The 21,268-nt window shown below is 37.1% G+C and overlaps 1 long non-coding RNA gene across 1 annotated transcript; it reads right to left on the bottom strand.

The window, feature by feature from the left end:
- Positions 1-20,075: 20,075 nt before the first annotated feature.
- LOC113040001 (uncharacterized) lies at positions 20,076-20,746 on the bottom strand. Its single transcript, XR_003275128.1, has 3 exons — positions 20,733-20,746; positions 20,257-20,474; positions 20,076-20,132 (listed from the first exon to the last, which is right to left on the bottom strand). It is a non-coding gene; the product is annotated as an uncharacterized LOC113040001 (long non-coding RNA).
- Between the last annotated feature and the right edge of the window lie 522 nt (positions 20,747-21,268).

Here is a 21,268-nt window from a genome sequence, read left to right as displayed (position 1 = left end):
ACATGTAATAAGGACACCTTAAAATAAAGTGTTACCGTTTATTCACATGCATTTTAGCATGTTGTAATTACACATTGCAGACACTTCTTGACCATGATTACAAAGTAACTTAAATAACTGCCACTGTTTCGTTAAGACTAGATTGTAACGAGATGTTCAATGTACACATACCTTTCCAACATGTTTTGATGTAGGCTAAAGCTGTGTATGTTTAGTTATAATTAGATTTTAGCCCAATGACACATATTGTACCAGGTTTTTGTGTTGGGGGCTGCAAAGTGGACAAACCAGTTCTGGGTTGGCTAGGGTAGTTAAATGTGTGATTGCCAGTGTTTGGAATAACGCCGTTTAAAAGAACGGCGTTAGGTAACGACGCTATTTTTTCAGTAACGGAGTAATCTAACTAATTACTTTTCCCGTCGTTATAACGCCGTTAACATTATTGGAAGTTAAATGCGGTGCCTTACCATGCATTGATTTAATAAACGATGCAATCCGAACGCACCCCTGGCTCACACAGCGAGTGAAGAGGTGGGTTAATAACCAGATAAGTGATTATGATTGGCTAAGGCAGAGTCACGTGTTTCATGGTAGCCAATCAGAGCCAGTGTTTTTACGCCAGCAGCGTCCGTAGTGGCGTCAAATACACACACACGCACGCGAGATTCGCAGCAGCAGCAGAGATGGCGAGTCAGGGGCAATCCGATGAAAAGTTGGCATTTTCAAGGTAGAGATATAAGCACTAATTCAAATTCATTGTGGTCAAAGGCAAGAACATGAATGTAATGTGTACATGTAATGTGTGACACACGCATCTACAAAGCTAGTGGCCAAAAACACTTTTCTTATAAAGAGTGCAGGATAAAACTCTTGCTGTCTGTTGACGTGCAATAAATATTGAAAGTTTTGTACGAACACCTGTCTGTTCTACTCATTTTAACTGACTTGTGAAACTGCTCAAAAAAAAATAAATAAATAAATAAATAAAAGATTATTTGACATATAGCAACTTTTTTATACAGTAACGCAAATAATTACTTTCCCTGGTAATGAATTACTTTTATTATAGAGTAATTCAGTTACTAACTCAACAAGTAGTGAGTAACTACAACTAATTACTTTTTTAAAGTTACGTTCCCAACAGTGGTGATTGCAAGATGCAAATGTCCTGGTTAGATTAAAGCCATTAAAAGCGTGAATGCAAGGTGACTTACATCGTAAACAATATAATTCACAATGTCCATCTGTGTGCATGGAGGTAAATGGTCCAGGTCTCTGTGCCGATGCAGGGAGCTCGAATGGGTCGATATTTTGGATGCCTGAGAGCTTCTCCAAATACCGCTGTTTGGTGCTTGGTGTGAGCTTATTCCTGTTTGGTCCCCTTTCTTTCGCCTTATCTTTCTGCATTGCTTCACTTTCTTCATTTATTTCTCGTATTCGTAGATCCATCGCTGTTCCGCCAACAAAAAATTTAAGCGCTCTGAAATGTTTAGTGGTGCCTCTGTGAAGTTCTGAAGGCGTTGCCCCTGGCAACCAATAGCGTGTCCTACCATCATGGCCGACCGGCTCAGACCCCTCCCATATCAACCCAAATCGGCACGTGACTCCTCACTCTCAATAGTCTGCATTTATTTTAAACAGACAAATAATCAGCAATTAACTTGTACTTACACTTTAAAAAAGGTATTGTGACAATAAAGGATATTTTAGCAACCATTTGAAGCCATATATTTCAGTTTCAGACCCTGCAGCAGCAGGCCCCTCATCATGGCCAGGTGACAGTGAAGTGGATGTGACAGTGAGACAAGGTGAGCTTTTAGCGGAATTGCCTGTTTTAACACTTAGTAATTAGTAATTAAGTGTTAAGAGGAAAAAAGTAAAGTAATTTACTCTCCCTCAAGTTGTTCCAAACCTGTATGATTACCTATTTTAAAGAAGGTTGGTAATTAAACAATTGGTGGTCCCCATTGACTTCCATAGTATTTTTTTTTTCCTACTATGGAATTCAATGGTTTCCATCAGTCGTTTGGTTACCGACTTTATTCAAAATATTCCACCCATTGGTATTATTATGGTATTTGGTACGGGGGCCCAGCAAGATGGTTTGTACCCAGGGCCCAAAATTTGATGCTACGCCCCTGGTGGGCGGGATCGCCTACGGAATAGGAGTAACGAAGGGTGCTCTTTTAAACATCTAAAAGATCAGCGTGCACCTGTAAAGCAGTACGCCATATGGTCAGATTTTAATTTAGGCAACAGCATAAGCCCTTGTCGGATACATTTTAACATCGGTACGAGCAAAATGTTGGATCTGTACATTTATTATCAAGCACTTGATCGATACACTAGTTGAGCAACAGCAGATCACAGATATATTTGATGAAAGCATCCACAATAGATGAGCCTGAAGCAGCAGCCGTTAATATTGATAGTCTTGACCACAGATTAACGATGCTTGTGGGTATGTTTAACTGTGTTACCGGTAGAGCTGTAGTCAAGTCCGGCTTTGTCGAGTCCAAGTCAAGTCCAAGTCCAGGACTAGTCGAGACCGAGTCAAGACCGAGTCCAAAGAGGTTCGAGTCCAAGTCAAGTCCAAGTCCAAAAGTTTCGAGTCCAAGTCCAAGACCGAGTCCAAATGAGTGAAAAAAGGGTCCTATTCAAGACCACATACTTAACTACTGATAATGTTTGTGATGCGAGAGAAAGCATATCTCCTATTCTAAGAAAATCATTTTACATTATTATTTGTAATGATCAAAAAGCATGTGCAAAGTAACAACTCTGTAGGACAGGGGTCTCCAAACTACATCCTGGAGGGCCAATGTCCTGAAAAGTTTAGCTCCAACTGGCCTTAAAACACCTGGAAGATTAGTGTGTCTAGTAAGAGCTTGATTAGGTTCAAGTGTGTATAATTAGGGTTAAAGCTAACAGGGGCGTTAAACAAGATCCTGGGCCCTATGCATAGGCAGTCCTGATGGGCCCCCATGGCCCCCACCCATGAAAATATCCAGGTAAAATAAAATATATTTCAGATTCATACTTTTCAAGGGCCCTCTCTTCCTTTGGGGCCTTGCTAATGAGTACTGGTTTTACCCCCAGTCCGACCCTGGGAGCTAAACTTGGATAAACAAACAAAGTTTGGAACTGTAAGGTCAAATAATTTTTATGTACTTTATTTTTTGTTGACATTATATCTGTGGTCAAAAATGTATATGACTATGCCTAATTGGCACAGTGCACAGACACACGCAAAGCTCGGGATATGACAAATGCGCGCAGCAAGGCTAGAATGGATACGTTTGGCTCTACTGGACATGCGCACATAAATACAGAATTTTAGAATTACAATATTGCGTGGAGCTGTTACTATATGACCTTATCTATGTTGCATGTAAAAATAAAATAGGCCTATGTAATGTAATAATTAGGGTTGTGCCTGAAGCCGAATACCTTATTCGGAATGGCAAGGATAATGGCTTAAAAAACGAATAACGCTCAAGGAATAATTCTGCCTGAATACTCGGCTAAAGCTGACAGAGTCTGGTGTTTGCTAGATAACAGGTGAGCCAGGGGATCAGCGCCAGAAATGAATGAATGTAAACTTTATGAGTGAAAAGAGAGCAAATCAAACACCGCATTGTTGTCGCCTCTCTGTGCATCTCTCAGAAATCAGAGCGTTGGAAGAGTAATTTTACCTATAATAATACATCATAGCTACACGTTATATTATTTGCATATATTTAAAAGGCAAATATTGAAAGCTTAGGCTACCATGATACGAATGAATGGAATAAGCACAGCGCGCTCACCAATCAAACAGCCGCGCTGCGCGTCTCAGTCTCTCAAAAACCAAATCAGTTCTCTCTCAAAAGTAGGCTAATAATCAACATAGATATGGATACATTGTCTACTTGTCCTACATGTTTGCATCTTTATGTTTTGCTGGTTTGCGCGGCACACACACATCTGTTTAGTGAAGTCGACTATACATTATAGGCTCGCTCAAAGTGTTCTGCGTAATGAGAATGTGTGCATTGAATGGATTCAGTCGTGTTCAAATGATCACTATGACACGTTTGTCATGACATCTCTCTGCTTGCATGATAAATATTATTTTAGAAATTAATAATTAATTCAGTTTAACACGACATACTTGTTCAGTGATAACTACGAAAAAATATATAAAAAGTCATAACAGTCTTATCAAGTAACTGTAGGCTACGATGTTGTATCCGAATGCAGATAGGAAAAATTTTGTGATTGTTACAGATACAAATACTGGCTGTTACATGAAAATGTAAATATGTAATGTCATATATAAAGTTTTTAAAATTTACATATTTAATTGTTGCATAAGGCTATAGGCTACATTAATACGCGTTTATTGATAAAAAAAAAAAGGCTATCTAGGTGTAGACGTAAATAAAACACAATCTAACAGGTAGAAAATTAAATTAGAAACATCTAAACTTTTCAGGTCGCAGTAAGTGCACCACTGGTCATGCACATCCTTTCCCGGAACAATACTGAAAGCTAAGGCAAGATGGAGAAACAGATGATCATAGTTGTACAAGGATAGTCATTTTTTTAAATGAATCTATTAGCAGAGCTACTGCAAGTGATTTTAAGTGTTGGAATTCCATTTATTCTTTGCTGAAACTTCTGCGTCATCATGGAGAGCGGGTCATGGTTGCCCAGCAACAGCAGACGCCACTGGAGCGCAAGCGCAGGCTACAGTGCTTTGGCAATAAGGAGAGCGGCGCGCCTAGCGTTTTCCACACAGTTTCAGTCGCGACATCATGCAAATGTGGTTTTGTTTTGAAGGAGACATTTTTTATTTTATTTTTTTTGCTGGACTCGGTCGAGACCAACTAGAAGACTTGGCGATTCCAATGGCCAAGTCCGAGACAAGTCCGAGTGCAAATTCAACGAGTCCGAGACAAGTCCGAGACGACAGAAAAATGTCTCGAGTCCGGACTCGAGTCCAAGACCGGACTCGAGTACTACAGCCCTAGTTACCGGTGTGGTAATATGATAGCAAGCCTCGCAACATAACTGAACAATAGCTTTTACAATAAGCAATGTCTGAAGCATGTTCGCCAAAATAGCACTAGGCAATAAAAAATTAGATACTTTGCTTAGCTTCATGAAGATGTCCAGAGATTAATTAAAGTTGAAATTGCCACTTGTTTCGTAGATGCTTTGATTTTGTTGAATATACAGTAGCTTCTTCCAGAGGGTAGCATATCGTGTAAAGTTGTGAGTCAGTCGTAGTACACTCTGACGATGAATCGCGTGCGAAGTATCTATATCAAGAGCTTGCTCATATCAATTCAGTCCGTTGTTTGAAAAACAACAGGGCGAATTTGCTTAAATTCATGAATGAAATCTGGTGAGATACTCTGTGGGAATCCTGCCAAAACCTGATTGAATGCTTCCCATGGAGATAGTCGTCTGATAGTTCTTGAGCGAGCGATAGCTCTCGTGAGCAGTTTTAGCCTTGCGAGCTGTTGAGCATTCTTACCGAGCAATAGTGCCACGTATATATATATGTCTAATAGGAGAGTGGTAGTGATTGCATCTATTTGACAGCTGACCGCATCAGCTGTTCACAGCCTTGCCTCCGTGGCATGACTGAACTAACGCAACGCTCGATAACTACCCATTACTTTACTAAATACATCACATTGATTCTTCCAACTCTAGCAATTAAAGCACCCAGAATGAAAACCTTATCAATCTTATATGTTAAAAATGTCAATGTGATTGTCAAACCCACTCCATGCTAATGTCGACTGAGAGAAGATGAGATTCCTGACATTCTTTGTTGTAAGTTTAACATATCATTTTTAACGCAGAGTGGAGAGGATAGATTGGGCAATTTTTAGGCCAGATTTTTAGTGCAGCTCCTAAAAAGCGTTTATTGTATTAATTAATCTGCTAATGTATGCACTGACTTGCATGCCTAATGTGACCAAACTAACCTAATACCTGAATATCTTGAAGTCACATTTTTCAAATAAAACATTCTCAAACATTTTATTCTCTCACAGGGCTTAAAAATATTTTTTGCAATATACCACTTCCTTGCTTCTCTCTCTCTCTCTCTCTCTCTCTCTCTCTCTCTCTCTCTCTCTCCCTCTCTTTCTTTCTCTCTCTCTCTTTATTTTTATTTTTTATTTATTTTTTGGGTTTTCCATCTGTTTGAGGAAGTAGCAAACAGTGAAGAAAAGGTAACCAAAAATTATTTAAAAAAATTTAAATCAACTGGTTTTATTGAAGTCAAAAAATATTATTCAACATCACTGAATCAAATTATATCAATTAATTAAAACCAAAAAACATAATTGTTAAAGGACAAATCAGGTAAAAATAGCTCTATACAGTAACAATTGCATGCCACCACTCATATTTGAATATCACTTTATTTTTCTTTAGCACTTTTTTTTAGTCTGTCACTTCATTTAATATTCAAAGATTCATGCAAACTACGATGTCAACTTCCTGCGGAAACTTGTGGTGATGAAACCAAGTATTAGAGTGAATGCTCTCAGGTTAAATATATCTGCTTTAATGAGGTTTAGGTTTTAAAATTGTTTTATAACCTTCCATTTGCTTTTAAAAACTTTACATTACATACATTACAACTATCCAAATTTAAGAAAATTCATGTCATGAAATTGTAAAAAAAGAACTTAGAAGCAAATAACAGGAGATTTTAGTGTGTCCTCAGAAGATTCTTTATTGTGAATGTAATGTGCGGTGCTGCAGTCATCACAGTCTGACTAAGGTAAGCATACATTGTAATTCATAGGCATTAAGTGGGCCATCCTTATCTATATTGGCCTTACACTCAGGGTTAAAAAGAGGTGAATAAATGGACCCCCAAATGGATCCTCAAATAGACCTAATATACATCAAATGTCCTAAAGACTTGTTAACAAAATGCACAGATTGCCTTGAATCTATATCACCAAATGTTTTAAGCAGCACCTGGTCACAAGAACTAGATACATGCAAATATTCTCAAAAAGTTAACTAAGTTGGAAGATCAGAGATAGGCAGAACCCCATAACTGCAAACTATATTGAATCTAATTAATAAAATTATGCCATCACATTCAACTTGAATGGTGATTACAGTGTAGTTCACCTAAGTTTTACATATGCTGTTGTGTGAGGATATAGGATCACAGATTTCAAGTCCCACAAAAGTATAAAATGAATGAATGATGCATTTATATAACGCTTTATTGTGTCTTGTTGTACACGTGCAGCATCCACTTGGAAACAAGGTATACAACCTTTGTATAAAAGGTCAAACAGACATGGGACCTATAGTTCAACAAATAGCAGGTGGTGGGAAGTTAGCTGTCTCAAATAGTGACTAACCACTTCCGGGGGTCTGTTCTCTCACAAAAGCACATTTGCAATTTTGCACAAGCAAAACACCCAGACTAATCAGCTAGCCATTTGCTAAGTGGTTCGAATGCAAAGCGCAAGCTATCTAATTAAAGAATGAGAAATAGTTTATTTCACAGATTACAGTTCTGGCTGTACACAATTCAATTTAAAAGACCCAATCATGCGAAATCTGAAACTTTTTTTTTTTGTGTTTACTCATCAGAAATACATCTCATGGACATTTCCTGTTAGACACCAAATAGACATTTAGAAAATATCTAAGATGTTTATGATTTAGTATGTATGTAAAACTGACATCTTAAAGATGTTCATCAGATGTTTGTACACAGCAGATTGCTTTTCAGATAAAGTGATCTTTAAGAGACATCTTGCAGATGTGCGTGAGCTGTCTGGGAATATTCATAAAAGAGAAGGACTCTTTTCTCATTCTAGGCTACATTTTAGCACACTTAAATTACACTAAACAAAGTTCTATTTGTTCAATTTGCAGATTTGTTGAGTGTATTTGGTCTAAAAGCTGTTACCTGTGTGTGGGTGGAGAATAACTAGACATGTATCAGTTAATCATGCTTGTTACATTGCCTGTTTTTGCTACAACCTTTTTAACTCCTGTTTTCGAGAGACTGTTACAGGACAAAACCAGCCCTCTGAAATAGAGGAAATCTTTGTTGTACTTTCATCTGTATTTCTCATGTTTTGTGGCTGTCTGGCTCTGGTCCACATGGTGGTGTACCGTCTGCTTACATAAACATCTCAGGGGAATAGCGCTGTGTGCTAATGATGGCTGCATCCCAATTCTGTGCTATATTACAAGATTGAGGTTAATACAATCATAGTATGCTGAAAACAGATTGACACACAGAAATACATGCTAAAATACTTTTCAAAAGAGTATGTATTATGAAAATAATATGACATACAAGAATATACTGAATAGCACAAAGCAAGCAAGCGCAAGGTTGGGGGTTCGATTCCCCGGGAACACTTGATAGGTAAATATTGATAGTCGCTTTGGATAAAAGTGTCTGCTAAATTCAAAAATTTAATTTAATATATATATATTGGCAAAGGAGGCGTAGGTAACAAGAAAACCAGGTTCTGGACATTGTTTTCCCTGCCTGCATGACGAACAGCGGCTCCTGCGGATAAGCACTGGGGCGGTACCTCAAATAGGACAGCATGGGAATCTGAGGACAAAAAATAGTGTTAGACTCAGAAATGCACACGATTATGACTTTACAATTCTTTTACTGCAGCAGGCCAGCAAAAAAACCCTGAACAAGACCAGTCAGTAAATAACCACAAAACAGCGGTCAGGATGCTTTCTCAACGCCTGTCCCAGCTTGGGGACATTTATGGGAGTTCATGGTTTTATTTCTTTTGCTTCATTTTTATGAAGCGGGTTCTCCTCAGGCACACAGACTTTGGGTGAGCGTTCCCACAATAGCTACAAACATGAAAATATTTACAAATATGCATCTTACAAATATTTTCATTGAAATTAAAGCAAATTAATGTAAGACTTATTGTTTTTTTATTGTTGACTGTAACATTGTATTGTAATAAATAATATCCATTTTGCACAAATAGGTACAATTGTTCAAAGATAAAACTGAAATAAACCAATGCTTTTTCAGGTCTTTCAGGTAGGCTTAACTATTAATCCCCCATAGGATTCAACGGAGACAAGTGAAGTCAATTAGAAGCACGCACTTCCTGGGGGTCGAGCGTACTGCGCAGACTCAAACTGAGCTTGATGACATAGATGTCACGTGAGCAACCTGTCTGACAATTGTAAGTCTTCTAATCGCTGTGCCAAGAGAAATCTGAATCACCCACCGAATCTTGCAGACGTTGTTGAATAATTTTGTCCCGTTGCTTTTATGGACTCTCAATGTGCTTCAGTAGTACTTACCCTGCACATTGTGTCAAGATGATTTACGACTTTGACCTTTGACCTTTTGACAGGTTGAACTTCCAGTGACCTTATGATGGATGGGTTGAACTTTCCGAATGAGTTCATGGGGTTAACCTATTGACCCCTTCCCACTCATCGATCATGTGGTTTTGACAGAAGCTTTTACCCTATTGACCTAGTTAGTCCTAAATCATAGTTTTGATGGGTAGTTTTGCCCTATGTGAAGAGAACAGATGTTTTTGCCGGTTGTTTGAACTTTGTCCCAGTTATATGGGTTATATGGCTTGTGTCACAGGCCTGCACCCACCTCCCACTACATTCCTGAGCAGTATATAAATGGGTCCGGCTATTATATAATAATTATCACGCTAAAGGTGAAAACATGCCGTTCTTTATATTATATCCTTTATATAATTTATATAATTATATATAATTTTCACATCACCTTTTCTGAACCGCGGTGCTCCAAAAATCAATCCCTGTGTCAGTGTTTGCACGCCACAGTTCTCTCTCGTCTTAAATTAATAATAAATCATAATATCTTTAAAGATGTTGTTAATTAAAACCATCATATCTCATGCAGGAGTACCATGTTTTTTACAGTTTACATGCCTAAAAAATAAGATGCACCACAAAAACGAATATAAAATCCATGAAAATAACACAGAGCATCTGGCCTTTTTCCAAAATAAAAGATCATTATGGCTCAGCACACTTCTACCTCCACCTCTGTTATTTGTTTTGCAAAAAGCCACCGCTCGCGGCTCTTCTGGTCCAGTCAGCGCAAGGCTGTGTCACAGTGTTGTTTTGTGTTGAAAATGTAAAAAATATATAATGAGCGAGTACATGTAGTATCATGAATCCATTTTCCAAACCGTGTTTTTGTCTTATCCTGAATCACTACGGTACACCTATAATAAGTGTTTATATTCATACTATTTTAGTCTGGTTGGGGTCGGCAACGCTGCAGAGTAGCACCTGCGTGACTCGCAATAGATATAAACAGAGAGAATGTTCTTCCGCCAGACGCGAGCGCCAAAAGTTACCATCTGCAGCTTTAATGTAAATTACGCAATCTTTCCTTAGAAAGCCATGTTTCTAGCATTTGTAAAAATGCATTTTTCCATCTCAAAAATATATCTAAATTACGGCCTATGCTCTCAATGTCAAATGCAGAAATGTTAATCCATGCATTTATGACCTCAAGGTTAGATTATTGTAATGCTTTATTGGGTGGTTGTTCTGCACGCTTAGTAAACAAACTACAGCTAGTCCAAAATGCAGCAGCAAGAGTTCTTACTAGAACCAGGAAGTATGACCATATTAGCCCGGTCCTGTCAACGCTGCATTGGTTCCCTATCAAACATTGTATAGATTTTAAAATATTGCTTATTATTTATAAAGCCCTGAATGGTTTAGCACCTCAGTATTTGAATGAGCTCCTTTTTCATTATTATCCTCTATGTCCGCTACATTCTCAAAACTCAGGAAATTTGATAATACCTAGAATATCAAAATCAACTGCGGGTGGCAGATCCTTTTCCTATTTGGCGCCTAAACTCTGGAATAACCTACCTAACATTGTTCGGGAGGCAGACACACTCTTGCAGTTTAAATCTAGATTAAAGACCCATCTCTTTAACCTGGCTTACACATAACATACTAATATGCTTTTAATATCCAAATCCGTTAAAGGATTTTTAGGCTGCATTAATTAGGTAAACCGGAACCGGAAACACTTCCCATAACACCCTATGTTATTTGCTACATCATTAGAAGAATGGCATCTACGCTAATATTTGTCTGTTTCTCTCTTGTTCCGAGGTCACCGTGGTCACCAGATCCAGTCTGTGTCCAGATCAGAGGGTCACTGCAGTCACCCGGATCCAGTATGTACCCAGAACAGATGGTGGATCAGCACCTAGCAGAGTTGTATAAAGTACTAGAGACCCATACTTGAGTAAAAGTACAAGTGCTCTATCAAAAAAGTGACTTGAGTAGAAGTTGAAGTGCTCTTTAAGCACCACACTTAAGTAGAAGTACTAAAGTATTCAACATTTTTTGTACTTAAGTATTGCAAGTAGTCTATTTTAAAATTTACTACTCAAGTACTGAAAGTAAAAGTACAAGTATTGTGTTATGTAGTTATTAAAGAAAGTAGTCAAAAGTTTGAACATATTGTTTTTACTATTTCAAATGATTAACCTAAAGGACAATCACAATTCCTTTGTAACTTTTTGTAAACAAAAAACAGATTAAAGGGTTATTTCGCCCAATATGCAAAATTATGTCATTAATAACTTACCCTCATTTTGTTTCAAACATGTAAGACCTCCGTTTATCTTTGGAACACAGTTTAAGATATTTTAGATTTAGTCCGAGAGCTCTCAGTCCCTCCATTGAAGCTGTGTGTATGGTAACAGTTATACTGTCCATGTCCAGAAAGGTAAGAAAAACATCTTCAAAGTAGTCCATGTGACATCAGAGGGTCAGTTAAATATAAAAAATAGCAAGCACTACGACTTTATTCAGCATTGTCTTCTCTTCGGTGTCTGTTTTTAGACAGTTCAAAACAAAGCAGTTTGTGATATCCGGTTCGTGAACGAATCATTAGATGTAACCGGATCTTTTTGAAACAGTTCACCAAATCGAACTGAAACGTTTTAAACGGTTTGTGTCTCCAATAATCATTAATCCACAAATGACTTAAGCTGTTTACTTTTTTAATGTGGCTGACACTCCCTCTGAGTTAAAACAAGCCAATATCGCGGAGTAATTCATTTACTCAAACAGTACACTGACTGAACTGATGTGAAGAGAGAACTGAAGATGAACACCGAGCCGAGCCAAATAATGAACAAAAGACTGACTCGTTCACGAGTCAAGAACCGTTTACGAATTTGTGTCCGATTCGAGAACCGAGAACTGCATGTGTGATTCAGCGTGAAGCAAACCGACACACAGAGCACTGGACCGAACTGATTCTTTTGGTGATTGATTCTGAACTGATTCTGTGCTAATTTTATGAGCCCAGGTAAACCGAAGGCTTGCAGTCATCGCCAATGACATCATTACGTCGAGCGCAAAAGAACCGGTGAACTGTTTTCTTCAACCGGTTTATTGAATCGAACTGTTAGAAAGAACTACTGGTGATCCAGAAACCGATGCAACCGGTTCTTGGCTCGTGAACGAGTCATTATCTGGCTCGGCTCGGTGTTCATCTCTCTCTTCACAGCAGTTCAGTCAGCACACGCAGTCTTCTTAATCGCTTGATTCGCTCAATGATGTGCCAGCTTCATCAAACCTGCCATCTACAGTTCTGGCAGTGGTAATGTGGGTAACGAGTAACGATGCAGCACATAACAAAAATAACGGAGTAAAAGTATTAAACTCATCGAAAATATGTACTGAAGTAAAAGTGGAAGTAGGGGGGAAAAATAATACTCTAGTAAAGTACAGATACCACCTTTTATTACTTAAGTACAGTAGTGAAGTAGTTCTACTTCGTTACTATACATCTCTGGCACCTAGAAAGGACCTCTACTGCCCTGAAAGACAGCAGAGACCAGGACAACTAGAGCCCCAGATACAGATCCCCTGTAAAGACCTTGTCTCAGAGGACCACCAGGACAAGACCACAGGAAACAGATGATTCTTCTGCACAATCTGACTTTGCTGCAGCCTGGAATTGAACTACTGGTTTCGTCTGGTCAGAGGAGAACTGCCCCCCCAACTGAGCCTGGTTTCTCCCAAGTTTTTTTTCTCCATTCTGTCACCGATGGAGTTTCGGTTCCTTGCCACTGTCGCCTCTGGCTTGCTTAGTTGGGGTCACTTCATCTACAGCGATATCGTTGACTTGATTGCAAATAAATGCACATACACTATTTAACTGAAAAGAGATGACATAACTGAATTCAATGATGAACTGCCTTTAACTATCATTTTGCATTATTGAGACACTGTTTTCCTAATGAATGTTGTTCAGTTGCTTTGATGCAATGTATTTTGTTTAAAGCACTATATAAATAATGGTGACTTTGACTTTGACTTTGACTTTGACGATGCTATTCACACTCTGTCACAAAGACTGGATGCGTTGGAAAGAAAGCTTGAAAAAATTTGAACAGCGCATCCAAAATAACAAAAAAGAGGTGACAGAAAGACAAGGTTGATACTGTCCATCGTCTGGGAAAGAAAGATGATCCCACCTTCAATATGAGACCACGACCGATCATCATGCAGTTTGGAATGAGGACGATGAGGGACGAGATCTGGAGGAAGTCGAGGGAGGCCAGAGTCTGCAAGGAGCTGCATGTCCAATTCAGATGGGACTGGTCAAAAGAGGATCATGAAGCCCGGGCAAAGCTGTATCCGACGGTACAGGAGGCCAAACGCAACAGGAAGAAAGCTTACTTGAAGGAAGGGTATGCTATTATAGACGGAAAAAGAGTGGAGGCACCTTTCACAGGTTAAGTATAGTGCCCGAAAATTTGATTAAGGGGACTGTTACTGTTAATGTTCAAATTGTAATCTATGACAGATTGTTCATTCCTGCCTTATCCTATTTTTTTTAAGTGCATTTAAGAGTGTGTATTTTGTTTCATTTGTATGTCTATTGTTTTTAGTTCTTTAAATGTTCAAGGTTTAAAAAATAACATTAAGTGTAAGGCCATTTTTTTATTATTTTGTAAGGAAGTCAAAGCCAACCTTATTTTGATACAAGAGACACATTCTAACAAAATCGATGAAAAATTCTGGAAGCAACAATGGGGAGACAATATTTTGTATTCACACGGAACTTCTCATTATGCAGGGGTGATGATTTTATTTTTTAGGTTTGTAGGGAAAATTATTGATTATAAAAGTGATGAAGCAGGTCACTGGCTAATGGTTGTGATGGAAGTATTTGAAAATGATTTATTTAAAATGATTTTGATTAATGTATATGGGCACAACAACAGGTCTCTCAATAGAATATGATGTTAAAGTTAACTCAATCTATCAGGGAATGATGTAAAACTTATGGTATGGATAGCATAATAATAGGAGCTGACTTTAATATAGCACCTAATTCCTGGCTTGACAGAAAACTTCCCAAGGGGTTACAACCAGAATATAATGACATGTTCAATAATTTTTGTTTATCCAATAACCTGGTAGATTATTGGAGAGTGCCCAGCAGATGCTAACCTATGTTCAAGGTTAGATTATTGGCTTGTGTCTCCAAATCTTACACCAAAATGTGATATTCAATCATCTTCTCTTACAGACCATTGTCTTACTGGGTTGCCACTCAACTCAATAGTCAAAAAAATAAATAAATAAATAAATTCAAACAATATTTGGAAATTCAACAATACCTTGTTGCTGAATGAAGATTTCTGTAGCCAGATTGGAATAATATGTATTGAAACTAATGACATGGATTTGTCAGATATAATAAATGGGAGTGGTTTAAATTTCCAGTGAAGCAATTGAAACTGGGAAGAAAATTGCTGACAACCGTAAACGTAAATAAAAGCAAAATAGATGAAAAGATATGTTTATTATGTGGAAAACCTAACAAAACTGTAGAAGAGACACAAAGGTTACACATGCTTCAGAAAGAATTAGATGATATATACTTGGAGAAGGCAAAAGAAAAGAAAATGTCTTGAACCATTTTAATAGACAAATTTCAGTCAGCTTTTATTAAAGGTAGACACATTCATAACAATTAGACTAATTATGGACATGTTATATTACCAGAGCCTTATTAACACAGAAAGCCTAATATTGTTTATTGATTTTTTTCAAGGCATTTGATTGAACATGACTTTTTTACTGAAATCGCTCCAACGTTTTGGGTTTGGCAACAACAAATTACAAGGTAATCAGAATGTTTTATGACCAAACATATCATTATATTTCACTTCAATCAGAAATTACTGCAATAATCAATGTCTCTTGTGGAATAAGACAAGGGTGCCCAATTTCACCAAAATTATTCATTCTCTGTACGCAGCTTTTGGCCTATTTTGTAGTAAATAATAAAGACCTTGAAGGGATAAATGTTTGTGACACCGAATTGAAAATAAGCCAATTTGCTGACGATACAGTGATATTTATTTGATAAGGACAAATAATTTCTTCAGAAGGCTTTAAATGTGATTTTTTTTTTTTTTCAAGGGCATCAGGCCTTTGCCATAATCTAAAAAAAATTGAAATATAACCCTTGTATAATTGCACTGAAACAGACTTGGAGATGATTCTAATTAAGAATGATGTTAAATACTTGGGCATTCATCTATAAACTTGGCAATAAGAGAATCCAAAAATATAACAGAGAAATTTTAAGAAATAAAAAGAAGACTTAACTATTTTAAGACATAACCTATTGTCAAAATCAGAAGGGATTTCTAAATTAATAACCCAAGTTATTCTCTCTATATTAGTTCACAAAACATAAGAAAAGCAAATACTATAATTTACCAATTCATCTGTCATAATAAAACACACTACATTAAAAAATCAACTTGTAAAGGACTATAATAAAGGGGGGTTAAAAACTATTGATTTTAAATCCTTGGTTGGAGTTTTTAGAGTTAACTGGGTAAAAGCCTTAAACCTGACTGTTTATGGTATTATATCCCCAAAAATATTTTTGATAAACTGGGAGGCTTAGAGTTTCTTTTAAAGTGTGATTTCGAGGTATCCAAATTGCCAGTAAAACTGTCTGAATATCATAAACAAGTCCTTCTTTACTGGAAGATGGTATTTACTCATAATTGTACACCACATGACTCCACTTTGTGGAACAACAGAGGGATAACAATAAGGAGAAAAACACAAAACACACAAAATTGGTTTGAAAAGGGAATAATTTTCATTACAGATATATTAGATGAACAAGGTAATTTTCTTAAGTTTACGGATTTAAAACAAAATGTAATATACAAAGTTTATTAAGGGATTATAATAAGGAATGTAAAGCAATACCAATAGGCATATTAAAGACAAGTTAATAAAACAAGGAGCAAGACGAGAACATGGAACTACAAGGACTAGACTAAACAAGGGCACGAGCCCAACCAGGCAGGGAGGGAGACACAGAAACATATTCAGCCACAGAGACCAAGACAGAGGGGGTGAAAATGACCACGAACCAGCAAACAAAAGGGTAAGGGTGGGGAGGAAAACACATGAGGAACAGTTGAACACAATTAGACAAATAAGGCTAAAAAGAGGGCTTGGTAAAGGGGAAACATGGAGGAGGGGCTAAGGAAGCACATGGACAAAGGACAAAAAATAAGACATACACAAGACAAACAGAGTGAAAGTGCAAAATACAGCATATACAGTAGCCTACTGATATTAAACTTAGGCTTTGTAAAGTCTTGTCTGCATCCAGAGGCTCTTAAATTTGTGTACTTGTGTCAGTCCATAACACATCTTTACATTTACATTTATTCATTTAGCTGACGCTTTTATCCAAAGCGACTTACAATTGCTTTGTCAGAGGTTGCACGCCTCTGGAGCAACTAGGGGTTAAGTGTCTTGCTCAGGGACACAGTGGATTCAAACCCGGGTTTCTCACACCAAAGGCATGTGACTTATCCATGTATTGCACTGCATTTATGGTCCCATCATTTGTTAACATAACACTGTAAAGCAAGCTTTTGGCAAACAATTAATTTCAACAAAACTTTAACATTAAATGCTGACAGAAAAGGTAATAAATTTACAGGCTTTCTCTCTTGTGAACCCAAAGAGTATTTAGATGTATTTTATCACATTTAAAGTTGACTATCATTACATAATGCAACAAAATATTTTTTTCTTTTTTTTTTTTAAGCATTAACAAAAAAAAAATTAAACTGTGACTTAAGCATAAAAATACTTTTGCAGTCACTGTAAAGAATGTCCAAAAGTTGTGCTTCCTCTTGATATGCAGTCATCTATTCTGATATTATACTGGTTTTAATTTTAACCAGTGGTGTAGCCACGGGTGTGCCAGGGTGTGCCGGTGCCACCCACAGTGGCAGCTGGCACACCTAAAAATAGATGCAGAATTATTTTTTATAGTCTCAATAAAAAATGTTTACTAAACTTGGGCTATTGTTGTTTACTTAGAAAATATATATATTTTTAAATCAATCCTTTCACGCATAAATTACAAATATTTTAACTGACCCCTTGTTTCCATGGCGACGCGTCATGATTGTCAAGTGACACGCAGCAGCCACTAACAGATGTATTGGTATTCGTTTTTAGTTTTTCATTTTTTATTAAAATATACACAAACTTGCTTACCATGTCAACTATCTGATATTCAGATTCTTCGTTTAAAAACCTTTATAAATGATCTTGATCGAGATGAGCGCTGCAATTCAGAGTCCTGTCAGCCGGATTTAACGTACAGCACTTGAATTCCCCAGTTTCTCCCGAAATACATGAAAGTAAGTGGCTGAACAGGACGAAGAATAGATTAAACTTGATTGTTCTGCTATGTGTGTCTGATATATGAATAAAACACGTCGGCAAATTACATTTGATTAGATAGTTTTTGCTGCACACATCAGTGTGTATTTTACAAACTACCAATGTATTGTTTTACTGTGATTATGTATATTTAAATGTATGAAACCTAAAATAAACATTATGTGGTTGAAAACACTGCATATTAATTGTGATATAGACGGTTTCAACAGCATCAACATAAACAAACGTTAATGCGCTCTTGTGGACCTAACTTAACTTCCGGTAGACTTCCAAATAGAATCAATAACAACAGTCAAGTCCCTCTAGAGTAGATATTTTTTTGATAACAAACAAAATATGTTTGCTGCGTGGATCAGGCGGACTTAATGAAAATGCAAATTCATTCTTTACCAGCAGGAGATGTTTTAAAGCATAGACATAAAGCGCGAGAAATAGAGGTTTCCCCAGTAACAGCTGTAAACGAAGCAGAGCTGGTACGCTCATACGCTGCTATCAGGCATATAACATGCAAATCTTCTTTCAGAAATACAGCGATATAAAAACACCCGTGCCTCGTTTTGATATTTAAACATAAATGTAAGTAATTATTATTATTATTAAACGTGCAGTACGTTACGTAATGTTACGTTACTCGTGTTTATTTAACGAAGCCTTTTTGAAAATCGATCAGTTTTAAAATTGTGGCGAGTCTCCAAAAATAAATAAATGTATAGGAAACACATCCCGCAGCACAACCACATTAGCCCAACTTCAGTCTACTCATCACCTTGACTTTAACTGCGTTTGTAGATGGCACCACAGCCAGACCGATATAACACAGACCGGAAGTTAACTTAGGTCCAGGCGCGTGCGCTCGATGAAACCGTCTATATGATGAGCGCTGAGCGCTGCGTCTCTGGCTCAGCGCCAGCCAACGCGCAAAAGCTGTTTGAATCTGGCAGTTCTGTAATGCGACTGAACATTCTAAATCATACTCTCAGGGCCACAGAAATAAGAATCCAATATATGGTGCAATAATGATAAAAAATGTTAAAATGTAATTTACATTTTAAATTGTTTTTGTTAAAATATATCTGACGACATTCGGACTGCCAACCACTCAGCAAACAGCAGCTGACTGTGACCTCAGCAGTCTATGATATAAACAGATCATTTTTGATTGCACATTGCTAGCTAGCAATATGTCGCAGAGCTCCTTTCTTAATTTTTTTAAGCAAAAAAACTTGGCTTGATGGACAGCCGGACACAAGGCCTTAACGTTACACCTGATGAGGATGTTTCTCCCTCCCTGGGCCCAACATCAACAGACAGTGTTGCCAGATTGGAAATGTCCAAGTTTCGTACCAGAAATTCAAAATTATCGTATTTGGAATAAAATTATTACATTTAACAATTAACTAAATTTTGACACGACCTGCAAATTACCACTAGGAGTATGGTTGGACGTAAGCAGTGCGACAAAAATACTATCCATAATTTTGCACAGTAATCTGACAATAAATGTGGCAAACCCAGATTTTCATACACTCAGAGTCTCTTTTCTGGCTACGCTACTGATTTCAACACAGTATTTGTCCATAAAACTGCAGCCATTCATATTCACTCCCTCGTCTGTTGTTTTGTGTCCATTCTGTGTACATGCATAGGAGCATTCACATACACACAATCTCCAACTTCTCCATCACTGTGGAGAGAAATTCCATTAGAAACATTGATGAACATTTGATGAATGTTCAGAGAAAATATTGTGTCTTAAGAGGGACTGACTGCTTTCTTTTGTGAAGGTACTTTTTGAAGAGCAGAAAGAGCAGCGCAATTGAGATCACAAGACCCAGGAAATGACAGCCTTATCGTTGTCTGAGGAAGAAACACATGAAACTAGGCTGAATAAACTTCTTCCAGTATGTTGGTACATTTAAACGGGCAATCTTCAGTTGTTTTCTTCATTAAAAAAGGTTTTGGGAAAAATAAATAACTGCCATATCAGCAGCCTAATAAAAGTGTTTATTTGCCAAAGTTGTTGAGATCATGCTGAGATCCCATGACCATCCAAATACTCAGTTTATCTTTATCTTAGCATCCCCCGTGTTTTTGAACACTTACCATCTTAAAAACTAATACAAAGTGCAACTTTAAAGCACTTTGGGAAAGATGATACATGGAAAGATAACAATGAAAGATCTGAGTTGAAATGGTAAACCCTAATAAATCTCTAGTTAGGCTGAAAAGAGAAAAGTTTTTTTCTTACAATCAGTTTTAGCTTCAGAAGTAATGAAAGCTAAATGTCCTTCTTTATTCTTGGCTGTAATCTGAAAATAATAAATATTAACTGTGAAACAAACATAAAAACATTGCATAAACAGCAATTCCAACACTAACTCTTTGGCATGCTGAATGACAGATGGTGAAAGAAATTAAGTGGGATTTAGGTACCTTAATTTTATATGTTGTAAGGTAGTAAAGATCTGGAAAATGAAATGAACATTTAGTTTTGTGTTTGGTGATTAGAGGTTCTCCATTGTTTGTGATTTCAGCTAAGAATGTTCCCTCTCCTCCATTCCAGACTATCTTTGGTCCCTTGTTTTCACATTTTATTTCAAGAGAATTGTGAGAAGGGTGAGTTACTTCAATTTCTGACTGAAAAATGGGCTCTATCAAACAGAATGAAACAAAACATATTTTAGACACACAATGACCTTTCATTTACATACAGCATTTAATTGCAACATTTATGACAATTCCATTCAGCAGTAAATTGTTAATTGTTTGTCAAAATTAAATTATTAACAATACATATTATCGATAGAAAATGCATGGGGTAAATCTTAATATCCATTAAATAACTGCAAAATGAAGAATGACAGAGGAAAGAGATCTGAAGGAAAAGGAAAAAAAAAGAAAAAACTTACTGTCAGAAAGTGTTTTCAAGTAACCAGTGTAAATGACAATGTTTTTGGTTGACTGTTCCAGTAATTCTGCATGTATAATCTGTATATGGCAATAATCCAGTAATTCTACAGACTGTACTAGTGTCTTTGTCTGGTGTACAGCTCACACCTGAAAAGACAAAACACACCTGAATAAGACACTGACCATCTATTACCTCTACTAATATCATAAAATACCCTGGAGTATTATTACAGATAATGTGCATATGATAATTTCAGTGATGCTGTATTGGTAAAACAACAGGAAAGTTGGAGCTCTTACGATGATTGTTTCCATGTCTCTCAGGGGTTTTGCAGCTGGCTGAATAATTGTCCCATTCAATCCCTGAGCATCGATCTCCCTCGAGTGAAGTCCAGGAGATTTCCAATGATCTGCTGGATAGGGGCTGAAATCGCCCATTCTTTTAGCAATCTGTAACAAAGAAAAAAAGAAATCACAAACAATTCAAAACAAATCTTCACAATAGACAATTTAAGTTTCTCCATGACTCCAAAAA

Source organism: Carassius auratus, chromosome 22 (genome assembly GCF_003368295.1).
Source record: "Carassius auratus strain Wakin chromosome 22, ASM336829v1, whole genome shotgun sequence".
NCBI lineage: Eukaryota > Metazoa > Chordata > Actinopteri > Cypriniformes > Cyprinidae > Carassius > Carassius auratus.
This window is presented reverse-complemented; position numbering and strand designations above follow the sequence as displayed.